Consider the following 23,547-nt stretch of genomic DNA (forward strand, 5'->3'; position numbering starts at 1 on the left):
TTCATCAGTGACTTTCTAAAACCAAACTTGTTGTCCTATGCACTCCTATACTGATGATACCACTCTACACTTATCCATGTCTTTTCATAGATGTCCAACCCTTCAGGAAATAAACAGTTCACGCAGGGAAGCCACAGAATGCCTCACTTCTGATCTCTCTAAAATCTCTGACCAAACCAAAAACCAAATTTGGGCAGACCAAACTAGTTATTGCTCACTGCCTAAAAAAAATCAATTCTTCCATTTATCACCTCGACACAACCTTCCAGACAACTATCCCCTCTTCTTCAATGACACTCAGCTGTCCTCCTCTTCTACACTGCCACACTCCCCTGCCTGTTTTCCCTTGGTACAAGCTTCTCATGTGATGGCTCACCCATAATTCTCCTCACATAATGGGTTCTGGCAAGCTTGACAGTGAAGAAAAGTGTTGCGATGGTGTTTGTTCAAGAAGGGATCAGTAATTGTGAGACAGGAAGGAAGATGGCAAATTCAGAAGCAGCCATCATCTGGGTGGCGGACGGAGGCCGCTCACCCCCGGTCATCCTGCAGCTCACAGGTCTCTTCTGACCAGGAGAAAGATGGCGTGGCAATTAAGTGTTCACCATGCATGTGTTTTGTCAACTTATTATTCCTGTATCTGTCTTCCTTTTTTGCCCTTAGACTTTCTCTCAGGAGTGGCAGCTGTGCCCAGCCCTGGTACAGCCCTGGCTGGCCACTTGTGTCACAGCTGTCTGTGATCTCCCCGTCTTCTTTCCAGACCCATGGTTACTGACCTCGACTCAAACACCATCGTGGCACTCTCTTCCCTGTTAAACTTGCCGGGATCCATTGTAATGTAAGGGGTATTGAATGTGAGCGATGAAACAAAAAGGTAGTGGCAAGGGGGAAATGTACAGGGGAGCGCAGGAGAGACGCCTCTCTCCACTGTGCCTGACAGTCTCTCAGTGATTGAAAGACTGAGCATAACATCTTCAGGGCACGTGAGTTGCCATGTATGACAATTTGGCACTTTTTCCATGTCTTCTTATTTGAGTAGACATATCATATCTTGTCATAGTGAAAAGTCTAGTTTATCCTGTATGTGGAGACCTTCAAGTTACAATACAGCCCACTGCTTTAAGAGTTAAATGTGCATGTCAGTGTTTTCTGTCGTGCCTTCTTTGCTGTGTAATGTTGTGGTGAAATGGTTAAATTCTGGACTGAGTTGTGAGTCATGCAGCAGGAGTACAGATGTGTGTCTTCCCCGCAGGTGGTAACACGGAGAGGAAGTGGAAGAAAGCTTGGAACGCTCCCATAACTCAGGAGCAAGAAGTACACCATACTGGAACCTTGTGACTGACAGGTGGCTGTGACTGCAGGAACCAATTCATGTGAACACTGTGTTTTGTTGCTACACTTGAGAATCCTCTATCCTAAATTTAAAAATCTAAGATTTTAATTGTGTCATGTTTTGTCACTTTTTTTGCCCCACCAAAAAATTGATAACCAGAGCTTGATTTACTGCCATGGGAGGTATCAGAAATTGGCAAGTTGTTATTCAAAAAAACTGGGGAAATCTAAAATCTGTACCACTCACTCCCAACAATTTTGGATAAGGAATCCTCAACTGTATGTAATCAGAGTATTGTTGAGAGTCTGTGTGTGTGTGTGTGTGTGTGTGTATGAATCCTTATGTATGTATGTGCAGGATAAGAGGAAAGTTGTTAATAAGATTAGTAAATGCATGGAGGAGAGGCGTGCTCTTACCAAGATTAGAAGAACAGCAAGTGTGAAAATAGTGGTACAGGATAGCAAGAGAGGCAGTGTGTGGGCTGGGTAAGTGCACGTGTGGTACTTTTATTAAGAGTGACTAGGATGGATGAGCATTACCGGTGAGGCGTGTTGTGTGTGTTACTGAAGAGGGTTAGAAGGAATGGTTTGCAGTGATCAGTGTGAAATAAGAGATGTGTAGCTTGGGTTTTTTGTTGAGAGATGTGCACGTGAAAGGTGTTTGGCGAAAAATAAGGATGTTTTTTTGAGGAATTTATGGATATAAAAAGATAAGATATGGAAGAGTTGTGGGTTGTTTGAGGATTGTTTTGGCCAGGTGATGGGCTGTTAAAGGGAGTGATGGGCTGTTAAAGGGAGTGAAATGTTTGTAAAAAGTAAAAAGCCAGCATTTGAGTGATAGAATTAGTGTGTATGTGTGATACAGGTTCACGTCTTCATAACTATCCATTTTCCCCAAATTGCGTTACTCTTTTGCAGATCTCACTTGTGTTGGCTAACATTCTGTCTGCAATCAGTCCGGTAGTGCCATGTTGCAGGCTCTGACGTCAGGAAGAGCCAAATGGAGGGTGTGTCTACAGCCAGTACTGGGTGTGCTGCTGCTGTACAAGTGCCCCAAGCCAGCTGACTCCACCAGTGTATTATCTAGTCCAGGTTGCATTGCTGTGTGTATGACTTGTATGTCTTTGCCAATAAATAAATTTGTGACTACTATTATATATGTGAAATAAATATATAGTTTGCTAACAACAATGTGCTGGTATAGTGTAAAATAAATATTTGGTGGTAACAATTCATGCCCTCAAGGTAATAAAAAAAAAGTGCCAGGATTGGCCCAAGGCCCAAAAATAAAGTTTAAGGTATGATTTGCACAGAAGCCCCATCCCAACGACACCAGTTGCTGGCACAGGGCTTCTATGCGTTTTTTTTTCAGGGCATGACCTGTACTCTGCCTGAAACTTTATTTACACAAGATGGAATACTGAATGTTTATTGTTTTACTGTGAATGTTAAGTGAATAAATACACAACAGGATAATAAACATGGCACTTTTCTTTAATACTGAAGTGCTGGAATGTACAAAACTTGTCCCAAGCCTGAATGAAGGTGGTGGTGGTGGTGGTGCTTGTTGAGTACAGAAGAGAGGGACTTCCTACATTCTTCCTTCCCAGACTGGAGTGGATTGGAGAACATTTGCAGCAGGGTCTCGGAGTAACAACACTTGCAAATTCTTGTGTCTTTGTGTCAACTTGAGTGAGGAGCAAACTCTTCCTGGTGAAACTGCCCACAACTCTTGTGCCTCTGCAGGTGTTGAAGGTTGCCTGTTGGTCCTGCCACGACTTAAGGGAATTTCACGCGTTCTTCCTGCCGTCAACTGCTTGACAGTCTTCCTCCTGCTTAAAATTCTTGCCACACTCTTCTTACTGCAACTTGACTCTTCCTTGATTGCAATGAAAACTCTTGTACCAGGCCCTCTGTTTTGTCCTGACAATACTTAACACCTCTTGTAGGGCTTGAAGGCTTGAAGGTCGTGATGCTCGGCCTCTCTTCCTGGTGAAGCTTGATTCCCCAATTGCAATGGAGTATGTCAGGCCCAGTGTGACAGCACTATTTGATAACCAGATGCCAATATTGCAGAAGCAGGTGTTGATAGAGATTCCTGCAGGCTGTTCATAGGATGGTGAAGTGGAAGCCACACACTTCACACCTGCAAGGAATACAGACCATTAGTTCCTAGACACGAAGTTTGTTGTATGTGCTGAGATTCCTTGTAATGTGTTTGATAACTGATTCCCTACAAAACTCAAAACAAAAATACGTCTCTCATAGGCATAGGAGATGTGCCAAGATTCCCTAAAAAAATTAAGACTACACAAGAAATATCATAGGAAAACGGAAAAAGTTTGACAAGCACTGCACAAGCACTCTCAAACTAAATTTATCTGTGCTGTATACCTTTCACCTAACTCTTCTGACTATAAGAAATTCTTTGTGACTACTTAACTTCCAAAGTGGAGCACATTCTGACCCTCTTCCCTTTTGCAGAGATCTCCATTCTTGGAGACTTCAATGTTCACCACCAGCTTTGGCTTTCCTCTCCCTTCACTGACCATCCTGGTGAACTAGCCTTCAACTTTGCTATCCTCCATGACCTAGAGCAATTGGTGCAACACCCTACTCGTATTCCTGACCGTCTTGGAGATACGCTCAACATTCTTGACCTTTTCCTGACCTCTAATCTTTCTGTTTATGCCGTCACCCTTTCTTCTCCATTGGGCTCCTCCGATCACAATCTCATATCTGTATCTTGTCCTATCGCTCCAATCCCTCCTCAAGATCCCCCTAAGTGAAAGTGCCTCTGGCGTTTTGCCTCTGCTAGTTGAGAGGACCTGAGGAGGTATTTTGCTGATTTTCCTAAGAATGACTACTGCTTCCATGTCCCGTCTTTGTGTGCTGAGCGCATAACAGAGGTGATAGTGTCTGGCATGGAGGCGTACATTACTCACTCTCTTTCTCGACCTAAACCTTCCAAACCTCGGTTTAACACAGCTTGTTCTCGTGCTATACATGATAGAGAGGTACCCCACAAAAGGTACTTAAACCTTCCATCATCAGTATCTCATGCACTTTATATTTCTGCCCCGAACCATGCCAAGTCTGATCTCCAACTAGCCAAAAACTCCTTCATTAACAGAAAGTGTCAAAACCTTTCAAGATCTAACTCCCCTAGTAACTTCTGGCATCTAGCCTAAAATATCTCCAATAACTTTGCTTCTTCTTTCCCTCCTTTATTTCAATCAGATGACACCACTGCTATCACATCCATTTCTAAAGCTGAACTCTTTGCTCAAACCTTTGCTAAAAACTCTATCTTGGATAATTCTGGGTTTGTTCCTTCCTCTCCTCCACCCACTGACTACTTCATGCTACCTATTAAAATTTTTCGCAATGATGTTTTCCATGTCCTCGCTGGCCTAAACCCTCGGAAGGCTTATGGACCTGATGGGGTCCCTCCTATTGTTCTCCGAAACTGTGCCTCCGTGCTTGCACCTTGCCTAGTCAAACTCTTTCAGCTCTGTCTGTCAACATCTACCTCCTTCTTGCTGGAAGTTTGCCTACATTCAGCCTGTTCCTAAAAAGGGTGACCGTTCTAATCCCTCAAACTACCGTCCTATTGCTTTAATATCCTGCCAATCCAAAGTTTTTGAATCTATCCTCAATAGGAAGATTCTTAAACATCTATCACTTCACAACCTTCTATCTGATCTCCAGTATGGGTTCCATCAAGGCCGCTCTACTGGTGATCTTCTGGCTTTCCTTACTGAGTCTTGGTCATCCTCTTTGAGAGATTTTGGTGAAACTTTTGCTGTTGCCTTGGACATATCAAAAGCTTTTGATAGAGTCTGGCACAAAGCTTTGATTTCCAGACTACCCTCCTACAGCTTCTATCCTTCTCTCTATAACTTCATCTCAAGTTTCCTTTCTGACCGTTCTATTGCTACTGTGGTAGACGGTCACTGATCTCCTAAATCTATTAACAGTGGTGTTCCTCTGGGTTCTGTCCTGTCACCCACTCTCTTCTTATTATTCATTAATGATCTTCTAAACCAAACTTCTTGTCCTATCCACTCCTACGCTGATGATACCACCCTGCACTTTTCCACGTCTTTTCATAGACGTCCAACACTTCAGGAAGTAAACATTTCACGCAGGGAAGCCACAGAACGCTTGACTTCTGATCTTTCTAAAATTTCTGATTCGGGTAGAACAAACTTGATATTGTTCAATGCCTCAAAAACTCAATTCCTCCATCTATCAACTCAACACAACCTTCCAGACAACTATCCCCTCTTCTTCAATGACATTCAACTATCCCCCTCTTCTACACTGAACATCCTCGGTCTGTCCTTTACTTATAATCTGAACTGGAAACTTCACATCTCATCTCTAGCTAAAACAGCTTCTATGAAGTTAGGTGTTCTGAGACGTCTCCGCCAGTTTTTCTGACCCTCCCAGCTACTAACTCTGTACAAGATCCTTATCCGTCCATGTATGGAGTATGCTTCACATGTCTGGGGGGTTCCACTCATACTGCTCTTTTAGACAGGGTGGAATCAAAAGCTTTTCGTCTCATCAACTCCTCTCCTCTAACTGACTGTCTTCAGCCTCTCTCTAACCGCCGCAATGTTGCATATCTAGCTGTCTTCTACCGCTATTTTCATGCTAACTGTTCTTCTGATCTTACTAACTGCATGCCTCCTCTCCTCCCATGGCCTCGCTGTACAAGACTTTCATCTTTCTCTCACCCCTATTCTGTCCACCTCTCTAACGCAAGAGTTAACCAGTATTCTCATTCATTCATCCCTTTCTCTGGTAAACTCTGGAACTCCCTGCTTGCTTCTGTATTTTCACCTTCCTATGACTTGAATTCCTTCAAGAGGGAGGTTTCAAGACACTTATCCTTCAATTTTTTAACTCCCGGTTTGGAGCCTTTTATGGGACTGGCATTTCAGTGGGCATTTTTTTTTAATTGGATTTTTGTTGCCCTTGGTCAGTGTCCCTCCTACATAAAAAAAAAAAAAAAAATGATGTGAGAACTGTGCCGAGATTTAATATGAAATGTGTCTAAATTCCATACTGTCACATTCAAGAAACGAAAATTGAAAGAAAGGAAAGCACCGGTTAGAGAAAATCTGAAAAGTACGGCAGTTTAACGTTTGAAGCCAAGAAATGTGTTTGATAAACATGTCCCTATTATAATTTAAAAGCAAAAATTTGAAGAATGATGTAGAGTAGAAGAAAACACCAGATAGAAGAAATCTGCATGGCATCACAGAAATTTCAATGACACCACAATATATACACAAGTTTAAAAGATGAACCTGATTAAAAAAAATGCTATCTCTGCACTCATGAAAAACACAAATAAAAATTTAAAATTTGAAAAGAAGTCATTTTAAACTTTGGCCCACACCTTTTATTAGTTTTATTTATAGACAGTTTAAGGTTCCAGAAATACAACAATTTTAAGTGTAGTCCATCGTTTTGAAACCCACTATATAAAGAAAAGGTCAGATAAGGGAAAGAATTTTGAAGCCAAATACATGAGCAAATATAGGACAAGAAAATATTTATCAGATGAATAACAAATTAGGAAAAAAAACTATTTAAAATAAGCCAACTTTGAGGTGAACCGGGTAAAAAAGAAAATAAATAAAAATAAATAAAAATCTGCTTTAATAGAACAAAGCAGCATTAAAAAAGTCTAATGCAAATTTAGAATGTAAATGTGTGTGTGTGTGTGTGTGTGTGTGTGTGTGTGTGTGTGTGTGTGTGTGTGTGTGTGTGTGTGTGTGTGAAGGGGTTGTGTGTGTGTGTGAAGGGGTTATATTTTTTTTGAGTGCATGACCATTCTTTTGGCTGCCTGACTAGGTTTTTGAGTGCATCACCAGTTTTTTTTAAGTGTCACCAGTTTTTTGAGTGCATCACCAGTTTTTTTTTGAGTGCACCACCAGGTTTTTGAGTGTCACCAGATTTTTTGAGTGTCACCATTTTTGAGTGTATCACCAGTTTTTTTTTGAGTGTCACCAGATTTTTGAGTGCATCACCAGTTTTTTTGTCATTAATATTTTGTGTGTGTGTGATCGCCTGGGCGTGTGTGAGCGCGTGGGTATGAGAGCGCATGGGTATGAGAGCGCGTGGACATAAGAGTGCGTGGGTGTGAGAGTGCGTGGGTGTGAGAGTGCGTGGGTGTGCGAGTGCGTGGGTGTGCGAGTGCGTGGGTGTGAGAGTGCGTGGGTGTGCGAGTGCGTGGGTGTGCGAGTGCGTGGGCGTATGTGTGAGCGTGCGTGGGTGTGAATGTGCGTGGGTGTGCATATACCGTTACTAAAGGTAGGTAGGTGTGTGTGTGTGTGTGTGTGTGTGTGTGTGTGTGTATGATAATGAATAAGGGAAATAATGATCGTAGTTAACAAGCCAACTGCCACTCAGCACAGCGAATAAGCAGAGGGACCACAAAATAGCAGCCACGGACACACCAATCCAACATGATTTTACGTGCTTATATAATATAATCTCAAATTCACTTCCTTAATTATCACCTCAGTAAGCTTAATCAGACGTCAATCACCTGGACAAACAAGCAACCAACTTACCATCTGATCAGCATACTTCTCTCACCTGACAAATTAAATAACGTCACCTGCAGTCTAATCACCCTTGCAGCTTATTCCCTCGCAAATTGCTAAACTTCTATAACTTCCCATCTCTCACCTGATAAGCTTAACTACGTTACTTTGCCAGTGTTGTAATCACCATCTGTTTAACCTAATCACACCTACCCAACCTCACCTGGTCAACCTACATCAGGTCAGCCTAATCACATTACCTAACGTGGCGTATCTAATCACCAAACATGGACAAACCTACCCATCCTTATTCTCACGTATTCATCCTTATCATTCATAATCTCATAGGTTACGCCTTAATTCCACCCACTGAATAATAATCTAACAATCTTCCTATTACCAAACTCTTACCTTCACTCCTTCACCGCCTCCTTCAGGCTTCCGCCACAAGACCACCGCACCTCGACCTCTCTCTCTCTCGCTGCGAGTCGTGGAAGGGGCCGAGCGGGGACGCCAGGCTGGGGGAAAACGAGACAATGATCCCTATTCTGAAACACTTCTGCGCCGCACCTCCACTAAACTGATAAGACTCTAAATGAAGTTGCACAGGTTTTCAAAAGATGTTTTTATGGTTCTAGTGACAGATTAACACGATTTCTATATTATTAACAGGGGAAATGCATTTAAAACCCGGCTATTCAGAACCTATCATCATTTGAAAAGAAAAAAAAATGTGGTGAGACAAATGAAGCGTTTCAGAACACGTAGGTGTTGTTTTGCTTGTTGTCCACTGTATAAAAGGTGTAACGCGTGTTTCTGCAAATACTGAAAGAGGTGAAGGAACGTGCAATTCTAAGTAGGAAATGTTCTATACACATATGCATTTTAAGGCTTTGTTTCCCCGTCAGAGGAGTTGAAAATGTATGGGACTCGCGGGTGTGCTGCTATGCGTGTAGCTGACGTGAAGAACAGACGGCTGCATTGTCGCAGCCTCGGAGGTGCCACTTATTTAATCTTATTTTTTGCAGGCTGTGGAATATTACAGTATCTTATAACAAGACAAATGGTATTAAAAAGCATGTGATATACCAATAAGCATTACACGACAACATTATTGCGGTGATTATAAGTACTCCTTTAAAATGCTAAGTGGCATCATCACTCAGCTGTTTTCAAGGTCGCTCGGACTCGGTGCCCTCCCCCGCTCCTCCCTCGTTTCGATGATGCCACGTAGTATTTTACAGGGGGAGAGAGAGAGAGAGAGAGAGAGAGAGAGAGAGAGAGAGAGAGAGAGAGAGAGAGAGAGAGTAGCGCGCCGGTAGAGAAGCTAAGCATTAAGAAGCTGTTTCATTATAATTTCCTACGAGGCTGTTTCTTACGACGCTCCTTCCCCGACGCGCGCGCGCGCGCGTGTGTGTGTGTGTGTGTGTGTGTGTGTGTGTGTGTGTGTGTGCTTATTTGTATAGCAGTATGTCGTTCTGTGTAAGCTCGTTTTAAGCGGGCATACGTTTGGTTTAATTAAATGCCAATAAACACCAATATCACTGTAATAAAAAAAAGAGACGAACGTAGATATTAAACACTACTGAGAGAGAGAGAGAGAGAGAGAGAGAGAGAGAGAGAGAGAGAGAGAGAGAGAGAGAGAGAGAGAGAGAGAGATTGTATATTGAATCAAAACTCCAACCGCCAGAGTCTGAAGATAAATCAACATAATAATTTTTGGGCAAGTCAGCAGACAAACCTCGCAGCCTTCACACTACCATTGGGTGACACCGCGCTTCGTTAGTGCCACACAAAGCTGTTCTGGGAAGGAGTGGCACGTTTGCAAGGCGTGGCACTGGTCACTACAACGTCGCCACACATTTAGGGAAGTACTCTAGTGATACGAAATAAAAAAAAAAGTCTGGGTAACTGTGAAGGATAGACAATGTATGCTTCCTTTTTTTCATTTGATTCTGTTCATTTTGTCTGCCTGGGTGAGTAATGTAATAATTTCACCATGCTGTCATTGAACCCCTGGGCAATAATAAGACTGGAATAATAAGAGTGCTACTGTGAAGGAAAAACGCCATGTTTCTTTTTTTTTTCTATCAGTTTTGTTCAACTTCGGCTTCTTTTTTGGTTGGGTGAGCAATGTAATGATTTCACTAAACTACGGTGAAGTACTCTAGTGATTTGAAATGATAAGGCTGCCTGGATGGCACTGTGAAGGGAGGAGAACAATATATATTTTTCCTTTAAATTTTGTTCCATTTCGTCTGTTTTTATTTATTTATTTATTTTCTTTTATGTAGGAACGAAGTAATAATGCTCACGTGTTGTGCCGCACGGTGCACTGCCCAGGAATGTAGTACGTGTAATGTGCCAACGTGCCAACAGCTGACCCTTCTATGCCTCAGCCACGGTTACAAAAATGAAAGGATACTCTGGGCATAAACACCACCTGCCGCCAGTGTTACCTGATGACACTTGAAGGTGGTGAGTTGATGAATGTCTCCACTTGGCGGGAACTGTCCGTTGTGTGTCGTGTGACGTCATGAGGTGTGTGTGTGTGTGTGTGTGTGTGTGTGTGTGCGAGAGAGAGAGAGAGAGAGAGAGAGAGAGAGAGAGAGAGAGAGAGAGAGAGAGAGAGAGAGAGAGAGAGAGAGAGAGAGAGAGAGAGAGAGAGAGCAATAAATCACGATTTGCATTGTTCTAGGCATTGACGTGTTTCATTTTTAGTGTTGTACATTCTCTCTCTCTCTCTCTCTCTCTCTCTCTCTCTCTCTCTCTCTCTCTCTCTCTCTCTCTCTAGTGAATGAATGAAGGTATAGGAGTGAGGCGTAAGAGTAAAGGAGTGACTAAAAGCAAGGGGCGGAGGTGCTTTAACACCCTTAAAAAATTTCATCATACAGCAGAGCTACAACACAGACCAGAGAAATTTGCATGTCACACTCAATACAACCTGTGTCTATGAAGGAGTGAGTCACCCCAGTGCTGCAAGAAAATTATGCCTCTTTATCCGGTACCACCAAAAAAAGAAAAAAAGAAATAAACTAGAAGACAGAGAAATTTGTAAAAAAAAAAACACAGAACATAGGTATCTCTATAAATTACCTGTTCTGTCTGATTACGACTGACTCACTGTTCCATATGTTTCACAGGCTACTGTGTGGAATTGTTTTGCGGACACTGAGCAAAGATGTTAGCAGCCTTGTCCCGGTAGTTTGTGTGTGTTTGCGTATTAAGCCTCACTGATGACTATTATATATATATATATATATATATATATATATATATATATATATATATATATATATATATATATATATATATATATATATATATATATATATATATATATATATATATATATATATATATATATATATATTTTTTTTTTTTTTTTCTTGAAGATAAACAATTTTCTATACTGTCAAAAGTTCCCCAATTTTCAGGTTTTTCATGCATTTCTTACAGCAGATTTCCCAATAATATTATAAACACTCTCAGTGGTCAGAAGAGTTACTACCAGTACGTATCATTCAAAGTCACTAGTATCGAGCTAAGAATGTAGGAGTGAGATCTACACACCCAAGACGAGGCACAGGTCAGGATTAAGAGACAGGATTCGGATGAGTCCTCTCTTTGAAGACACAGTAACCTCGAGGAGCCAGCTGCTTTCTTGCTCTGAGGATAGCTCTCTCTCTCTCTCTCTCTCTCTCTCTCTCTCTCTCTCTCTCTCTCTCTCTCTCTCTCTCTCTCTCTCTCTCTCTTCAATTTTTGCTCTTAGAAAGCTCACACACGCACTTACACACAATTTACCAAAGTTTAACCCCTCGACCCCCTGTCTTGCCTGGAACTGAGGCAGACTGTCCGTGGCGGTTCCCGGAGGCTGGGCAAGAACGCACGGGAAAGAGCAAACCTTACACTGCCGCGACTACAATTTCAACACGGGATTAATAATTCAAACACGATGCCAGTCACCTCGCACATACAGAGTTTCCACCCTCCTTAACGCAAAGATTTGGGTCCGCGAACGAAAAGAAAAGAAAAAAAATATTAATAATAAAAAGTAAAAGGTCTGTTACGTTCTGGGGAGTATTAAGTAAGATTAAGGTCCGCATTCTTGAATATTCCAGGTTCTATCTCCAACACTTTTTATAGACTATAGTGCAAGTCACACAGCCACGCAACCAGGTGGAGGAGCTTTACATCACTGGAAATGGACAAGGTGCAGGTGAGTCAATCACCACCAGCCACACAATATTACCACACTCGCTCAGAACTGTAAACATTTCAGTGTAAGTAACAATACACTCAAAGTGACCCCACAGGAGTTGTCAGGAAACGTACAAGTGGCGCCACCAACTCCTCCACTTCACTCACTCAACCCAAGCTATTCCAGTCCCTCAAGCCAAGGCTGTCTCGCTCAGCTGGCTCCCAAAGGCCACAGCTGCCATGTCTTACTGAGTCCTTCAGGCCCGGACTGCCCTGCTGGACTGTGTCCTTCGGGCACGGACTGTACCGACAAATTGCAAAATATAACTTCATACTGCACCGCCCCGGCCTGGATTGTCCCACTCCCGGACACTTGTTCCAGCAGTCTACCTTTAGCCTTTTTGTTAACAGTGCGACAGTCAGGTGGCTTCCAGGTTTTGTTCTCCCTAAGACTTGAGCTCTTCCTAAAGGAAGGATCAGAACACGTCCACAGCTGTGGAACTGATTCCGTGGCTTTCCTTACTCCAGCCTTTTTCTTTGTCTTTTAGAGAACGCCACTGACAGGCATTCCATTCACTTTTTGTTTGCAGCGCCTGCCCGGCGGCGCTGCCTTCATACATGTGAAAGTAAAGAAAGAAGAGACTGAGAGAAAATAAACAAGACCAAAGTTGCTATTTTGATCCATGTATATTGTTAGTGTACTTCTCCACGTCATGAAGAGTTATTTAAGGAAAATGTATTTGTTGTTGTTTTGATAAAAGAGAACTCTTCCTAAGCCAGCACTCCACCACCACAACTACCACAACCGCCTCTGTTGCCTCCAATACTTCTACCACCACCACTACAGTACTATCACTGCCGCTGCAGAACCATTGCCTCACGTCAGACCCTCGAGGCTCACTCAGCTTCGGCGCAGCGTTGCCCTGAACGGCGCCGACCGACCAAAGCCTCCGCGTCACCTTGGAATTTTCAGCACAGAAGAGAGTGCAATTGAGAGTATTGTGTTTATGCCGTCCTAAGAGGGCACACTGGGGACCGGCAGCCTTTCTAATGCCTTCCTTTGCTCGCTTTCATTACTAGTGACCATTTTTCCCCTTTTTTTTCTATGTTTCCTTTCCCCTGCGCGAAATGACAATATTCGTGACGGTGTGTCTGCAGGGGACGGTCAGGGTAAATACGGGTGTTGCTCGCTCTTATCTCTGAAAATGTTTTGCTGCAAAATACGAAATGTTGCAGCGTCCTGACGGCTTCTTTGCATAGAGGGCAAGTGGGATCTCCATTGGGCTTTTTTTTTTTTTTTACTTTATTTTATTCTTTTGTTGGGGTTGGGAAAAAGAGATGGAGGGGGGAGGGTGGGATAGGGTTGCTCCAATTTAAAGCTGAGTGTGTTTGTACTCTCTCTCTTTCTCTCTCTCTCTCTCTCTCTCAGAAAACAAAGTGTCCCTGAATTTGTACATTTTCTTTGTGGTTTCTTCCTGTAACTGAATAATGTTATGTTTCTCGATGTGGAGGCAATGCTCATGTCAGATTTCCATTGCACTTCTGATGACAGTGATGCATTTTTACTAAAGCCATGAAATGATGCATCTTACCCGCACACTGGTCTGCTAAACTTGCTCACTGCACATTTCCCAGCCTAGCACAGTCTTCGCCTGCCTATCTACCTTTAATTGGCACCACACACACATGCACACATCATCTCCGGCGGCTCATGGTGGAAAAAGACAGTCTCGTGGACCACCCTACTACCCACGAGAAACTTAGGCTTAGCACAGCTGGCTACAAACATTCATGATAAGATCCAATAGCACACATTAGTTACCGCTGCCCCTTCATAATGAGGCTGGTCCTTGTCACGCATGTACTTCAGTCCTGAGACCACAGCAGCTACTCAGAGATTGTCACCATAATTTCTGATGTCTTCCTGAACGGCTAGTTGTGTCACAAGACGAACAGAAGGCGGTAATTCAATAACGCTCACAACTTGTCTGTAGTTCAATCTTGCATAATTATACAATATTCCCCGTCACTGTTGCATTGGCTGTATCGTGATGACATCGTGCAGGGCCACACAGGTTCACCCGTTGCCGGGCACCTCTTGAGTGGTGAGGCGACCAAGGAATTTGTAATTACCTCATATGTAAAGGCTGGCCGCTCCAGAGTCACTCTCTCGCTCTCTCTCTCTCTCTCTCTCTCTCTCTCTGATGGATACGACGATAACAATAAAATAACTTATAATAATTATAATAACAGTACTACTACTACTACTACTACTATTACTGTTAGTGCTACAATAGTAGTAGTAGTAGTTTTATTATGATTATTATAAGTTATTTTATTGTTATTTTAGTGCTAATCATCACAATAAAAACAGCAAGAACAAGAGTGAAATAATAATAATAATAATAATAATAATAATAATAATAATAATAATAACTATAGATTCTTATATACTGCAGTTTAGAATACTGTAAGTGCCGAGTTTCTCCAAACTCTTTATTGATCAGAAACAGGGGTAAAAGACGTTATATAATATTAACAATACGCTATGAGTTGTGGCCTGACTTACTCTTAAATCAGAGTGGGCGAAGACTAACAAATATATTACATAATGGTATACCACGTAAGCCTACACCCCTCCCTCCATGCATATATATGTATATATATATATATATATATATATATATATATATATATATATATATATATATATATATATATATATATATATATATATATATATATATATATATATATATATATATATATATATATATATATATATATATATATATACACATACATACATACATAACACCAGACAAGTATTCACACGGTCTCGCTTCCGTACACTTAGAAAATATGGACAAGCACGCAACCCCATACATAGCCATAAACACAACACACACACACACACACACACACACACACACACACACACACACACACACACACACACACACACGAGGAACTATCAAGAAAGGTCAAGAAAGCGTCTGGCTTCTTTTTCTTTTCCGGCACATTCTCTTCTGCACTATTTTGGAGGGAGCGTCGCCCCCTGCCTGCTGCCCCTCCCCGTCATGAGTGATGCCTGTTAATTAAGGTTATTGCTTGCAGTAATTAGACGTCTCTCTTCCCGCGCCACTTCCTCGCGCGCTGCTCCACGGCAGGCGTGACTTTACTATCATTTTGCTGCGATAAATTACTACACGTTGGCTATTTCCCGGATGAAGCGCTCCAGGGAGCAGCTGCTGCTATTTTTTCTCTTTTTCCCCAACTACAGTGCTTTTATTAAACCTGCGTGGTCTCTAAAACCCTGAAGCTGATGCTCCGACAAATCGGTTAAAGAAACTTGTACACCGCCGTCTATTGCTTTTCCTTTTTACTCCTTCCGTCTTTCCTTTGGGTAAGTAACTGGGGCACCATCAACAGGCCTTCCCTGGGGTGAGTGGCAGTAATTCCCTCCTGGGATAATAACTTCCTGGTAAGAACACGAGTCCGTTGGAAAAAGCGTGTCACAGGAAAGTTGCGGTGATAAGGAAGAAAGGTCAACGCACGTGTGGGTGACCCTTTGGAATGCAGGCACTAGTTTAACAAGGGATCCTGTTCACCGTGACTTACTGCTCTGCCTCACTAAACAGGCAATGGTTGAATCTACGTGCTGCTATCAGATGTCAACACTAAGGAACTCATGGATAGGAATTCAAAAGACTTGGATCATTTAGGTATGATACACTGCACTTACTATAGTGTCAATGAAACATGAATCATAGTGCTGGGTGTTCTAAACTGTTTGATTTTTTACACTACACTTACTATAGAATTATTGAAAGACGAACAACAGTACCGAAGAATGGATAGCTATAAATGATTACTGGTATGGTAAAGTGGTGTGTGTACAGCATTGGTGGCTGTAGCGTGGAAATGGCCAGCTGTAAGACGGCGCGGCGGCTTGGACTATGCTGATGAGAGGGATTAACAGTTTTCGGAGCTCTATTCTTTACATGCAGTATTGTACGTGTATATATAATGTACAGTGACTAGAGAAGTTCGTGACGCCGACTATGATGTGAATCTGTCCAGCTTGCACAACCACAAACACTTCACGCTGAGGTGCTTGACGCAGGAACCGTGTGAAGCCCAGCAAGGTGATGAGAGGCGCCGGTACTCACAATAAAAGGTTCGTGCACTACACCTTGTAATCATCGCGGCAATCAGAACACTATTAGCGCCACCAATGCCATCACCGCCCACACCACCACACATCATTACTGCCACCAACGCCCACACCTCCGACACACCAGGGGAATGGACAAATTATTACTGCTCCGCCACTACCACCGCCCACACCTCGGCCACACCAATAAAATAGAACCTCACTCTCATCAAATAGCAATTAGGAGCTGTTTGTTAGATTAGAAACACATGATTGGAACATAAGAGTGTAAGAAAAGGGAAGCTGCAAGAAGCCGTCTGGCCTACACGTGGCAATCACTGTATGAAACATGTCTACGTATTTCTACCTGTCATACTCATCCATTAATCTTTCTAATCGTCTTTCATAGCTCCATAATGATTCTGAATAAGTACCATGTTTATAGTATTTGTTGTAAGAGGTCTTGATGGTCCTAAAAATTGAAGTCCTTGTCATTAACTGAAGCACTTTCCGGAGCTTACTAACGAGCAATTCCTATCATTATTGCATCAGGAGACTTATAACAAGCATTGAGGACCTAGCTTTGATGAAACGTAAGAACACTTGACTTGTTCTTCACGCCAACACATCATTGATCCATTTGTTCTTAATATTCTGCTGCGAATACAAACCAGTTGAAAAGTTTCATAACGGGTCGGATTGGATAATTTAGTTCCAGTGGTGTTTTGATGCTCCTCTGCTGAAACAATCTGATTCACGCGGGAAAACAATCAGGCAGAGATGAAAGATGCAGAGACTCATGCATTAGTGAGGTAGACCGAATAGGAATGAGGTTGGAAGCAGAAAGTGTTGTGCAGGGAGGTATGTGATGACAGTACAGTGGGAGGAGTGTGTGGCGAGGGAAGGAAACAAGAGGAGAGTGTTTTGTATGTAAGCAGTATGTAAGATTGATTTGAATATGGAATATGGTCAGAAGAGGGAGTCAGTCTGGAAGAAGAGATGAAAGGATCGTAAAGGTTTGATAAAATAATAATAATTAAATAAGAAAATATATAAAAGTAGTTTGTATTACTAGAAGCCTGAACCACGTGGAGAACACTAGTGAGGTAGTGACCACATGACTTAGATAAATAAACGGATAAATAAATAAATAAATAGATAGCCATATAAGAACAGGAGGACGCAGTAGACACCTGCCGAGACGATAATTACTCCCAGCACTGTTCAGGGGGTGCTGTGAACATATCATTAAACCCAGCTGTGACCTCACTGAACGTTTCCCTTTGTGTCTCACAACACAAGGGGGCAGTCAGAGCCTGCCCTCTAAAGACAACTCTCTTCCTCCACACAAAACTACAACCACCTAATAACACACACACCCTTCACTCAAAAAATTTAAAATCATCATGGCGACTCCTACACCAGCCTCGGAGTCCCCATCTGGGGAGGGGACCATAAATGTCTCCAGGTCGGACTGCCTTTCTGTTGACGACCCTAAGTGTCTTGACACCCCCCTTCAACTTTTTTTTCATTAACTTCTGCAACATTCGCGGTCTAAGATCTAATTTTCGATCAGTAGAACACCACCTCTCCTCTTCTAAACTCATCTTCTTTTCCTCACTGAAACTCAGGTGTCTGAGGCAACTGACAGTAGCCCCTTTTCTATTCCCTCCTACTTTCTCTATTCTCATTTTCGATCCAAAGCTGGATGCTGCGTTTATGTGCGCAATGACTCAACCTGCTCTCGTGCCCACGCTCTTGAATCTTCCGAGTTTTCCACCATCTGGCTACGACTACAGAGTCACTCTCAAACTAAATTTATATGTGTTGTATACCTTTCACCTAACTCCTCTGACTATAAGAAATTCTTTGACTACTTAACTTCCAAAGTGGAGCACATTCTGACCCTCTTCCCTTTTGCAGAGATCTCCATTCTTGGAGACTTCAATGTTCACCACCAGCTTTGGCTTTCCTCTCCCTTCACTGACCATCCTGGTGAACTAGCCTACAACTTTGCTATCCTCCACGACCTAGAGCAATTGGTGCAACACCCTACTCGTATTCCAGACCGTCTTGGAGATACGCCCAACATTTCTGACCTTTTCCTGACCTCTAATCCTTCTGCTTATGCTGTCACCCTTTCTTCTCCGTTGGGCTCCTCCGATCACAATCTCATATCTTTATCTTGTCCTATCGCTCCAATCCCTCCTCAGGATCCCCCTAAGCGAAGGTGCCTCTGGCGTTTTGCCTCTGCTAGTTGGGGAGGTATTTTGCTGATTTTCCTTGGAATGACTACTGCTTCCGTGTCAGAGACCCGTCTTTGTGTGCTGAGCATGATAGTGTCTGGCATGGAGGCGTACATTCCTCACTCTTTTTCTTGTCCGAAACCTTCTAAACCTTGGTTTAACACAGCTTGTTCTCGTGCTATACATGATAGAGAGGTGGCCCACAAAAGGTACTTAAACCTTCCATCACTAGAATCTCATGCACTTTATATTTCTGCCCGAAACCATGCCAAGTCTGTTTTCCAACTAGCCAAGAACTGCTTCATTAACAGAACGTGTCAAAACCTTTCAAGATCTAACTCCCCTCATGACTTCTGGCATCTAGAAAAAATATCTCCAATAACTTTGCTTCTTCTTCTTTCCCTCCTCTATTTCAACCATATGGCACCACTGCTATCACATCTATTTCTAAACCTGAACTCTTCGCTCACACCTTTGTTAAAAACTCTACCTCGGACGATTCTGGACATGTTGCTCCCTCTCCTCCATCCTATGACTACTTCATGCCACCTATTAAAATTCTTCGCAATGATGTTTTCCATGCCCTCGCTGGCCTAAACCCTCGGAAGGCTTGTGGACCTGATGGGGTCCCTCCTATTGTTCTCCAAAACTGTGCCTCCGTGCTTGCACCTTGCCTAGTCAAACTCTTTCAACTCTGTCTGTCAACATCTACCTTTCCTTCTTGCTGGAAGTTTGCCTACATTCAACCTGTTCCTAAAAAGGGTGACCGTTCTAATCCCTCAAACTACCGTCCTATTGCTTTAATTTCCTGCTTATCTAAAGTTTTTGAATCTATCCTGAACAGGAAGATTCTTAAGCATCTAACACTTCACAACCTTCTATCTGATCGCCAGTATGGGTTCCGTCAAGGCCGCTCTACTGGTGATCTTCTGGCTTTCCTTACTGAGTTTTGATCATCCTCTTTTAGAGATTTTGGTGAAACTTTTGCTGTTGCCTTGGACATATCAAAAGCTTTTGACAGAGTCTGGCACAAAGTTTTGATTTCCAAACTACCCTCCTGCGGCTTCTATCCTTCTCTCTGTAACTTCATCTCAAGTTTCCTTTCGGCTTACCGGATTTTTGGTGACCAGTCTATCTCTGCCAGCTGCTTCCGGTGTTTTATTCTTCCACTGCTGGAGTATTGTGCTCCTGTGTGGTCTTCCGCAGCTGTGTCCCACCTCCGTCTCATTGACAGAGTTGTCTCCTCCGCTAGGTTCCTCTGTGGTGGCGAAGCAGCTTGGGATCTTGGTCACCGACGCAATGTCAGCAGTGTCTGCATGCTATATAAGATCCATGCCAACCAGCTTCACCCGCTGAATGCCTCCATCCCAAATGCATTTGTGCCCACCAGAAACACTCGACTTGCGTCAAATTCACATGCGCGCTGCTTACAGCAGGTTAGGTGTCACACCAGTCAGTTTCAGCGAAGCTTTGTTCCTTGTGCTGTAAGACTTTGGAACATGCTTGACGAGGGCACATGCACTGCGAGTGATGTGCAAAAATTCAAGTCTGCTTCGAACAAAATCTTGAAGAGTCTAGTCAATTAAACTCTGGTTGCTTTTGCAGCTATACCGGTGATAAATTATGTAACTATACCTGTGATTTTATACCATCAAGTTTTAAGTAGTTATACTACATTTACTCGTGTTGTCTGACATATATTAAATAAGTCAGAATTGTTGATTTTTTTTTGTTGATTTTTTTTGTGAGTTTTAATAATTCTCAGTTCGTTGAGGCGTTCTTTATAATTGTTTAACCTATTTTCTCCTCCTGCTCTGATTTCATCCTACTATTGTGCTAATTGCTTTTCCTTTCTTCTTTCTACGGTCAAGGTGGGTGGGGGTTGTCATCTGGCAACTTATAGCGCTTGCGCTCGTCCCACTCTGCCTTCTCCGTTATGTTTAATAATAATAATAATAATAATTCTGACCATTCTATTGCTGTTGTGGTAGACGGTCACTGCTCTTCTCCTAAATCTATTAACAGTGGTGTTCCTCAGGGTTCTGTCCTGTCACCCACTCTCTTATTATTCATTAATGATCTTCTAAACCAAACTTCTTGTCCTATCCACTCTTATGCTGATGATACCACCCTGCACTTTTCCACATCTTTTCATAGACGTCCAACCCTTCAGGAGGTAAACATTTCATGCAGGGAAGCCACAGAACGCTTGACTTCTGATCTTTCTAAAATTTCTGATTGGGGCAGAGCAAACTTGGTATAGTTCAATGCTTCAAAAATGCCTCATCCATCTATCAACTCGACACAACCTTCCAGACAACTATCCCCTCTTCTTCAATGACACTCAACTGTTCCCCTCTTCTATAATCTGAACTGGAAACTTCACATCTCATCTCTAGCTAAAACAGCTTCTATGAAGTTAGGTATCCTGAGCTGCTAACTCTGTACAAGGGCCTTACCTGTCCATGTATGGAGTACGCTTCACATGTCTGGGGAGGTTCCACTCATACTGCCCTTCTAGACAAGGTGGAATCAAAAGCTTTTCGTCTCATCAATTTCTCTCCTGTAACGGACTGATTTCAGCTTCTCTCTCACCGCTGCAATGTTGCATCTCTAGCTGTCTTCTACCGCTATTTTCATGCTAACTGCTCTTCTGATCTTGCTAACTGCATGCCTCCCCTCCTCCTGCGGCCTCGCTGCACAAGACTTTCTTCTTTCCCTCACCCCTATTCTGTCCACCTGTCTAACACAAGAGTTAACCAGTATTCTCAATCATTCATCATGGTAAACTCTGGAACTCCCTGCCCTCTTCTGTATTTCCACCTTCCTATGACTTGAATTCCTTAGAGAGGGAGGTTTCAAGACACTTATTGATCAATTTTTGACTACTGCTTTGACCCTTTTATGGGACTGACATTTCAGTGGGCATTTTTTTTATTGCATTTTTGTTTTCCTTGGCCAGTGTCCTTCCTACATAAAAAAAAATAAATAAATAAATAAATAGATAGATAAGTAAAAGAGGCCTGTATGAATAGAAGACTGAACCTTGTGGAAAAGACTAATGAAGTCCAGTGAACATATGAACATGAAAAAAAAGTTCCTCCGAGACAGTGACATTGAATACTTTCAGATTGTGTTGTATAATGTAAAGTAATGTGAAGTGGACACTGTGTGTGTCTCTACCATAGTTACCCACAGTTGTATCTGTCGTCTGGCCAGACTTGAATTTCATATCACGGATAAACAACGCCTCAAAATGCATATGTGCATAGAACCATACAACATTTCCCACATAGAATAACCTGCACCTTCACCTCTGACAATATCTGCACAAACTCGTGTTACACCATATATATATATATATATATATATATATATATATATATATATATATATATATATATATATATATATATATATATATATATATATATATATATATATATATATATATATGTGTGTGTGTGTGTGTGTGTGTGTGTAGGTAAGAGGTGGGGAGGCATACGTGTAGAGCTCGCACGATCACGTCACCGCACGTCACACAACATGGAACTTTCCTTGGTCCATCTATTCTCATCCTTCTCACCAGACGCCAGTTAGGCTATAAGCCTGTCAGCTCGATGACATCTGGACAATACTCCTCCATCCGTCTGGGTCTTCATATTCTCTGTCCTCCATCACCTCGACCATTGTCGAGGTGATACTAAGGTCTACTAAGGCTCTCTTCAATACCTTGCTTCCATCTCTTCCTTGGTCTCCCTCGTGGTCGCCTGCCTCTTGGTATCCACTCCATATATTTCTTAGCATGCCGATCTTCTTCCATTCTCTTAACATGTCCAGACCATCTCAGTCTTGCTCTATCAGCATCCTCCAGTAGCGGGGTCACTCCCAACTCTTCTCTTATTTGAACATTTATCATCTTGTCCCTTCTTGTAACACCCCTGATTATTGAGCACTCGCATTTCGGCTGCCTGAATCTTCGATTCTAGTTTTGTAGTTAAAGTCCACCACCATTCAGCACCATATAACAGGATTGGTATAACAAGTGTATTGTAAACTATTAATTTGCATTTTGTAGGCACATGTTTATCGTTTAGTATTGGATACATCTATTGCCATGGATAAATATAACCAGCATTGCCTACATCATACTATTTATTTTTTCATAGTTACTCTCTTTATCTCTAATGCATTTCAGCACGCATTATTCTAAGCTATAAACAGAGTTTCTCTTGTCTTATTTATGTAATTAAAGAACTACGAGTATAACCAAGAATATAATGAATTGCCCTACGCTGGAACAACGGTACCGGGGAGGAAGGTCGATTCACGCAGCGAGAGGAGAACCAGTACGAGAGGAATTCACAAACTCCTGGTAGAAAGTCAAGGGCACAACATGTGAGTGAAGGTTAATGGAAGGTCACTTGACTTTTGTGTGTTTAGTTTTCGATAAAAATACCCATTTCATCTCCGTGTAGGAAGTCAGACTGTGGGAGAGTGAAGGACCCAGAGAAGGAGGGAGAGGGACAGGGTAGATTACTCGATTTTTACTCTCAGATTTTCACCAAATATACTTGCGTCAAGCTAGGGATGTCCTCCTGTTTGTCAACCGTAATCTCAATACGAGCGCCCGGCAACTGAGTGAGCTGTGTTGCCTAAGCACGTCTTGTGCCTGTCAGGAATACTAAGGCAGGATAGGAACCATGCAGTGGTGAGGCTCAGATGTGCTGATGCATTAAACCATCTCACACCAAAGTAAGAGCAAGAATGGAAGTAATTGGGTTATATATTATCATTATTATTATTATTATTATTATTATTATTATTATTATTATTATTATTATTATCATTATCATTATCATTATCATTATTATTATTATCACCATTATTACCATCATCACCAATATTATTTGTTATAGCAATACTGTCATCAACACACACACACACACACACACACACACACACATACACACATATGACCATCATCAGTATCACCACTCGTCATTAAATATTAAATATTTCCTTGAAGTTCATACGGTTTTCGTGT

General features: G+C 42.2%; 1 long non-coding RNA gene across 2 annotated transcripts in view; it reads right to left on the reverse strand.

The window, feature by feature from the left end:
* Nucleotides 1-2,805: 2,805 nt before the first annotated feature.
* Nucleotides 2,806-23,547, reverse strand: part of LOC135096953 (uncharacterized) — a 64,208-nt gene continuing 43,466 nt past the window's right edge. For both annotated transcript variants that reach the window (XR_010265223.1, XR_010265224.1), the window contains 2 exons: nucleotides 8,310-8,416; nucleotides 2,806-3,478 (listed from right to left, as the gene is read on the reverse strand). This is a non-coding gene — a long non-coding RNA (uncharacterized LOC135096953). The remainder of the gene's footprint in view (nucleotides 3,479-8,309; nucleotides 8,417-23,547) is intronic.

Source organism: Scylla paramamosain, unplaced genomic scaffold, assembly GCF_035594125.1.
Source record: "Scylla paramamosain isolate STU-SP2022 unplaced genomic scaffold, ASM3559412v1 Contig9, whole genome shotgun sequence".
Lineage (NCBI taxonomy): Eukaryota > Metazoa > Arthropoda > Malacostraca > Decapoda > Portunidae > Scylla > Scylla paramamosain.